The sequence below is a fragment of the Tupaia chinensis genome, unplaced genomic scaffold (assembly GCF_000334495.1).
Source record: "Tupaia chinensis unplaced genomic scaffold, TupChi_1.0 Scaffold000678_1, whole genome shotgun sequence".
Classification (NCBI taxonomy): Eukaryota; Metazoa; Chordata; class Mammalia; order Scandentia; family Tupaiidae; genus Tupaia; species Tupaia belangeri.
In genome coordinates, this window is record NW_006160202.1 from 314,200 (window position 1) to 321,240 (window position 7,041).

The following is a 7,041-nucleotide window of genomic DNA, read 5'->3' on the forward strand; positions in this document are numbered from 1 at the left end:
CCCCCCCCCCCGTCCCCCCGCCTGTCCAGAGAAAGGGAGGACAGCGACCTCGGCTGGTCCGCACAGCCGGCCTGCATCGGCGCCAAGCGCAGGACACACCCAGCGCCAGAGAGGCAGTTGGGGTCTGGCGGCCCTGGCTGCAGAACGCAGAGCAGAGCCCTGGCCCGCCACTGCCGCGCACAGACCCAGGCCCGCCACCGATGCTGGGTATAATTTCTATGCCTTTGAACCTGTAGAGGCTTGCTTTGTGCCCTATGATATGGTCAATATTCGAGAAGGTTCCATGTGGGGCTGAGAAATAATTGCATCTCATGGTTTTTGGATGGAAAGTTCTATAGATGCTTGTTAAGTCCATTTGATTTATGGTATCGTTTAGATCCTTTATCTCTTTACCTATTTCTTGTCTAGGTTATCTGTCCAGAAGGGATAGTGCAGTGTTTATGTCTCCAACAATTACTGTGTTGCAGTCTGTCTCCCCTTTTAGATCTTACAGTCTTTCCTTCGCATATTTGGGTGCTCTTGTGTTAGGCACATAGTTATTAATAAGCATTATATCTTCTTCTTTTTGTTGTTTTGAGAGGTTTTTCATTATAGGGTGCATGCGCTTGCCAGACAGACAGAGAGAAACAGAGAGACAGAAAGCGAGAAATCACCCCCCAGAGGGGATGGCCATGCCACAATCCCTTCTCCTCCATTCTCCTCTCGGGATCTTGGGCATGCATACACACGCGCCCAGCGTGGGTTTTAAAGCCACTCGGTTCGGGACGCGAACCGCGGTCGACTATGTGGGAGTCCAGCAACATAGCCATTACGCTAACTGCTGGTTCCCAATAAGTGTTATATCTTCTTGATCAATTGACCCTTACTATAATATGGTGCCCTTCTTTGTGTCTTTGAGCAGCTTTTGTTTTAAAGCCTATTTTGTCAGAAATTAGTACCACAACTCCAGCTCATTTTGGTTCCTATTTTCGTGGAAAACTTTCTTCTAACCCTTCACTTTCTATTTTTTTTTTTGAGAGGTTTTTGCCTATAGGACGCATGTGCTTGCCAGACAGACAGACAGAGACAGTGAGACAGAAAGCGAGAAATCACCCCCCAGTGGGGATGGCCAAACCGCAATCCCTTCTCCTCCTTTCTCCCCTCGGGACCTTGGGCACGCACACACATGCACCCAGCATGAGTTTTAAGTCAACAGGTCCGGGACATGAACCACGGTCGACTACATGGGAGTCCAGTGACATAGTCATTACGCCAACTGCTGGTCCCTCTAACCCTTCACTTTCAGTCTATGTATGTCTTTATCTATGAAGTGTGTTTCCTATAGGCAACAGATAGAGGGTTTTTGTTTTTTTAACGCATTCAGCCAGTCTGTGTCTCTTGATTGGAGAATTTAATCCATTCACATTCAATGTTATTATTGATGTTACTGGACCTGTCCCAACATCTAAGTTGGCCATTGTCTTAGTTGCCTCTTATTCCTTTTATTATGGCTGTTACTTCTTTAGTTTTCCTGGAACAGTACTTACTTCAGGGTTCCTTGGAAGGCTGGCCTGGTTTTGGCAAATTCTTTCAGGTTTTGTTTGAGAAGAGTTTAATCTTTTTTTTTTTTGCATATGAAGGATAATCTTGCAGGATATAATAATCTTGGTTGTAATTGTTTCTCTCTTAACACTTTCAATACATCTTCCCATTGTTTTCTTGCTTGCATTGTTTCTGTTGAGAAGTCCAGTGTTAGCCTGATGGGGTGACCTTTTATGTCACTTGTCATTTCTCTCTCTTGCCAGTTTTAGTATCTTATTTTTATCTGTCATCTTTGCCATTCGGGCTAAATGTGCCTTATGCTTCCATATATGTTCTATGAATGTTCTAAATTCTTCTTGGTTGTTTCAACTTGGGTCCTATGAGTTTCTGGAGTCTGGATGCTTGAGTGCCTCTCTTGACTTGGAACATTTTCTTCCAAGATTTCATGGCATAGATTTTCCATGTCCTTATAAGTTTCTTCATTTTCTGGGATACCAGTTATTTGGATGTTAGGGCGTTTAATAGAATCTAGTATGTCTCATATATTATCCTCACGTTTTTCTGTTATTTTCTTTATCTTTTTGGTGGTTTTCTCTAGGTCAGAAGTTTTATCTTCTACATCAGAGATTCGATCTTCAGCATGGTCTAATCGACTTTTAATACTTTCGAGAATGTTTTTGATTTCCTGTATTACAGATTTCAGCTCTAATAGTTCCATCTGAATTTTTCTTAGCATGTCCATTTCTTCTTTCATATCATGGAAGGACTTTCTGATCTCCTGTCTTTCATTGTCTCTTTTCTGTTCCAATTCATAGAATTTGTTCACCATGAATGTTCTAAATTCTTTTTCAGACATTTTGGTAATGTCCTTTGTTTGTTTAATAAATGGAAGGCAGTCACTGTTTTCTTTTGATGGAGACATATTTACTGCTTTATTCAGCCCTGAGGCTCTTGTACTTCTAACTATTAGAAGATGTGTTCAGTTTGGAGTACCTTTTAAGAGAATGTTTCTTTGAATAGGATCAAGTGTGTTTCCCTTTTGCTATGAACTCAAGACTGGCGAAGTCTCTCTTCTGTTGTGTTTAGCAATGTGACCCAAGGACGAGTATTCTATTCAGGTGTATGAAGAAGAGTATCTCCTTTTTCACACACAGGTGTTCAGTAAAAGGGAGCTTCCCAGAGAGTCTTAAAATACTAGAATATTTCAGACCTGTAATTCTAGACCTATCTAGACTGTCCAGGAGTGTGGGGAAAAAGGAAGAGAGGACTAAATAAGTGGGAAGAACATAATGAGAATTAAGAAATTTACAAATGAAAGAAGAGGAGAAGGAAAAATAAAGCCTATCTGGCTGACAGAGAGAGTAGTCTCTGGCTTGGTAGTCCCAGGGTTGGAGCTGGGGTGGGGAGCCCTGCCTCAGTGTCCCTTATGCCAGGGTTCTGAAGATGGAATTGGAGTGGCTGTAGAGCTGGGGGCATATCTGTGAGGCAAGGAGAAGTGAGAAATTTACAAGTAAAAAAAGAGGAGAAGGAAAAATAAAGCCTACCTGGCTGAAAGAACGAGGGATTTCTGGCTTGGGGGTATTAGGGCTGGAGTTGGGGAGAGGAGTCCTGCTTCAGTGTCCCTCATGCAAGGGGTCTGGAGATGGAAGTGATATGTCCGTAAAGCTGAGGACATTTCTGTCTGACAGAGAGAGGGGTCTCTGGCTTGGGGGTCCTGGGACTGGAGCTGGGACAGGGGACCCTGCCTCAGTATCCCTTACACCAAGGGTCTGAAGATGGAAGTGGGGTGGCTGTAGAGCTTAGGGCATTCCTGAGATAGGGGTCTCTGGCTTGGAGGTCCTGGGGCTGGAGCTGCAGTGGGGAGCCCTGCCTCAGTGTTCCTTATGCCAGGGGTATGAAGATGAAAGTCTTTCAGAAGTAGTAAAAGTTGATTAGATCATGCTGAAGATTGAATATCCGATATAGAAGATAAAACCTCTGACCTAGACAAAAGCACAAAAAGACAGAGAAAATAGAAAAAAAAAAAAGAGGATAATATATGAGAACAAAAAGACAGAGAAAATAGAAAAAAGAAAGAGGATAATATATGAGAAATACTGGATTCCATAAAACGCCCAAACATCAGAATAATTGGCATCCCAGAAGGTGAAGATACTAATAATGGCATGGAAAATTTATTCCATGAAATCCTGGAAGAAAATTTCCCACGTCTAGAAAGGCAATGAAGCATCCAGACCCAAGAAATTCAAAGGACCCCAAATAGACTCAACCCCAGAAGATCTTCCCAAAGGCACATCTTAGCTAGACTGTCCAAGACCACAGTAAAGACATGATACTAGAACTGGCAATAGAGAAACAAGAAGTGACTTACAAAGGTCATCCCATCAGGCTAACCCTGGACTTCTCAATGGAAAAAATGCAAGCAAGGAAAGAATGGGAAGATGTATTGAAAGTGCTGAGAGAAACAATTTCAATCAAGATTATTATATCCTGCAAAATTATCTTTTATAAAGGAAAAAAAGATTAAAATATTTTCAGACTAACAAAACTGAAAAAAATTTGCGGACACCAGACCAGGTCTTCAAAAAACCCTAAAGAAAGTACTGTTCCAGGAAAACTAAAGAATTAACAGACAGAAAAAAGGAATAAAAGACAGCTAAGACAATGGCCCACTTAAAAGTCAGCACAGATCTTGTAACATCAACAATAACATTCAATGTGAATGGATTAAATTCTCCAATCAAGAGACACAGACTGGCCTAATGAATAAAAAACCAGAAACTCTATATCTGTTGCTTATACGAATCCTACCTCATGGATAAAGACATACATACACCAAAATAAAGGCTTGGAAAAACGTTTTCCATTCAAATGAGAACCAAAAAAGAGCTGGAGTCACAATACTAATCTCTGACAATATAGACGTAAAAACAAAAACTGTTTGAAGAGACAAAGAAGGGTACTATATTGTAGTGAAAAGATCACTAGATCAAGAATATATAATGCTTATAAATAACTATGCACCTAACACAGGAGCACCCAAATATGTGAAGGAAAGACTGTTAGATCTTATAGGGGAGATAGACTGCAATACACTAATTGTTGGAGACCTCAACAAAGCACTATCCCCTCGGGAAAGATCATCTAGCTAATAAATAGATAAAGAGATAAGGAATCTAAACCATACCCTAAATCAAATGGACTTAACAGACATCTATAGAACTTTCCATCCAAAAACCACAAGATACCCTTTTTTATCACCTCCACATGGAACCTTCTCAAAGATTGAACACATCATAGGGAACAAAGCAAGCCTCTACAGATTCAAAGGTATAGAAACTATGTCCAGCACCTCCTCTGACCATGATGGAATTAAACTTAAGTTTAATTTCAAGAGATATCCTCAAAAGTACTCAAATACATGGAAACTAAATAACCTACTCCTAATGATTCCACAATGACTGAAGAAATAGACTGAAATAAAAACATTAATGGAAGCCAATGAGAATGAGGACATGAGTTTCCATAATCTTTGGAACACTGCTAAAGCAGTCATAAGAAGGGAGTTCATAGCAATTAGTGCACATAAGAGGAAGATGGGAAGAAGGCAAATGTATCACCTAACATCATGCCTTAGAAAATGGGAAAACAGAAAAAAAAATCTCCAGGAGAAAGGAAATAATAAAGATATGACCAGAAATAAATGAAATATAAAATAAATGAAGTATACAGAAAATAAATGAAAGCAAAAGCTGGTTCTTTAAAAAGATCAAGAAAATTGATACACCACTTATTAAGAAGAGAGAGAAATAAACAAGGAGAATCAGATCTGCAATGAAGCAGGCAATATAACAGCAGATGTGTTATAAATGTAAAACAATATTAGAGTATAATATGAGCAAATAACAAGAAACAAGCAAATAGCAAGAAACAAGCCAATCTGGATGAGACTGACAAATTCCTGGACACATATAATCTACCAAGATTGAGCCAGGAGGATATAGAAAGTCTGAATAGGCCCATAACAAGCCAGGAGATTGAATCAGTACTAAATAAACTCCCAACAGAGAAAAGCCCTGGACCTGATGGATTCACCTCAGAAATCTACAAAACTTTCAAAGAAGAGTTAAAACCCTTTCTACTCACGTTATGTCTAAGGATCCAAAGGGGTGGTTATCTCCATAACATATTCTATGAACCTTCTATCACCCTTATCCTTAAAAAAGAAAAGGAAAGGACCAGGAAAGAAAACTATAGACCAATATCTCTGATGAATATAGATGCAAAGATTCTGAACAAGATACTAGCAAATTGTATCCAACAACTGATAAAAAAGATTATACATCATGATCAGGTGGGCTTCATTCCAGGAATGCAAGGTTGGTTCAACATATGCAAAACCATAAATGTAATACATCATATTATCAGGTAAAAAGATAATAAACAAATGGTCATATCAATTGATGCAGATAAAGCATTTGATAAGATATAACATCCCTTCATGTTCAAGACTCATAGCAAAATCAGCATAGAAGGGTCATTTCTCAACACAATAAAAGCTGTCTATGAAAAACCCATAGCGAAAATCATCCCAAATGGAGAAAAGCTGAAAGCTTTCCCACTAAAAATAGGTACAAAAATAGGATGCTCCCTTTCTTGACCTCTATTCAATATAGCACTGGAAGTCCTTGCCATTGCAATCAGAAAAGAGAAAAATCTTAAAGGCATCCAAATAGAAAAATTAGAGGTGAAACTCTCTCTATTTGCAGATGACATGGTTTTATACATAGAAAACCCAATGGTTTCCAATAAAAAAATTCAGGAAGTAATACATGAATACAGTAAAGTTGCAGGATACAAATTTAATGTCCAGAAATCCATAGCATTTCTATGTACAAACGGGCAGACTAAGATAGAACTGAAAAAATGTATCCCATTTACCACAGTCACAAAAAGTGTAAGATACTTAGTAATAAATATAACCAAAGAAGTGAAAGACCTCTACAAGGAAAATTATGAGAAGATAAAAAAATAAATTGAAAATGACACAAAAAGTGGAAGGACATCCAATGTTTCTGGATTGGAAGAATGAATATAATCAAAATGGCAATTCTACCCAAATTAATCTACATATTTAATGCAATGCCAATCAAAGTACCAGACACATTCTTCACAGATCTAGAAAAGACAATCATAAAATTTGTCTGGAATCATAAAAGACCCTGTATTGCCAAAGCAATTCTGCAGAAGAGTGGAGTAGGCAGCATCACACTTCCTGACCCAAAAATATACTACAAAGCTGTGGTAATCAAAACAGCATGGTACTGGCACAGAAACAGACATGCGGACCAATGGAACAGAATAGAGTCCCCAGAAATAAATTCCTAAACATAAAGTCAACTGATTTTTTTTTATTTTATTTTTTAAAATTTTTAAATTTTTTTTTATTTTTTATTTTGGAGAGATTTTCACTGTAGGGCGCGTGCGCTCGTCAGACAGACAGAGAGAGACATCGCGACA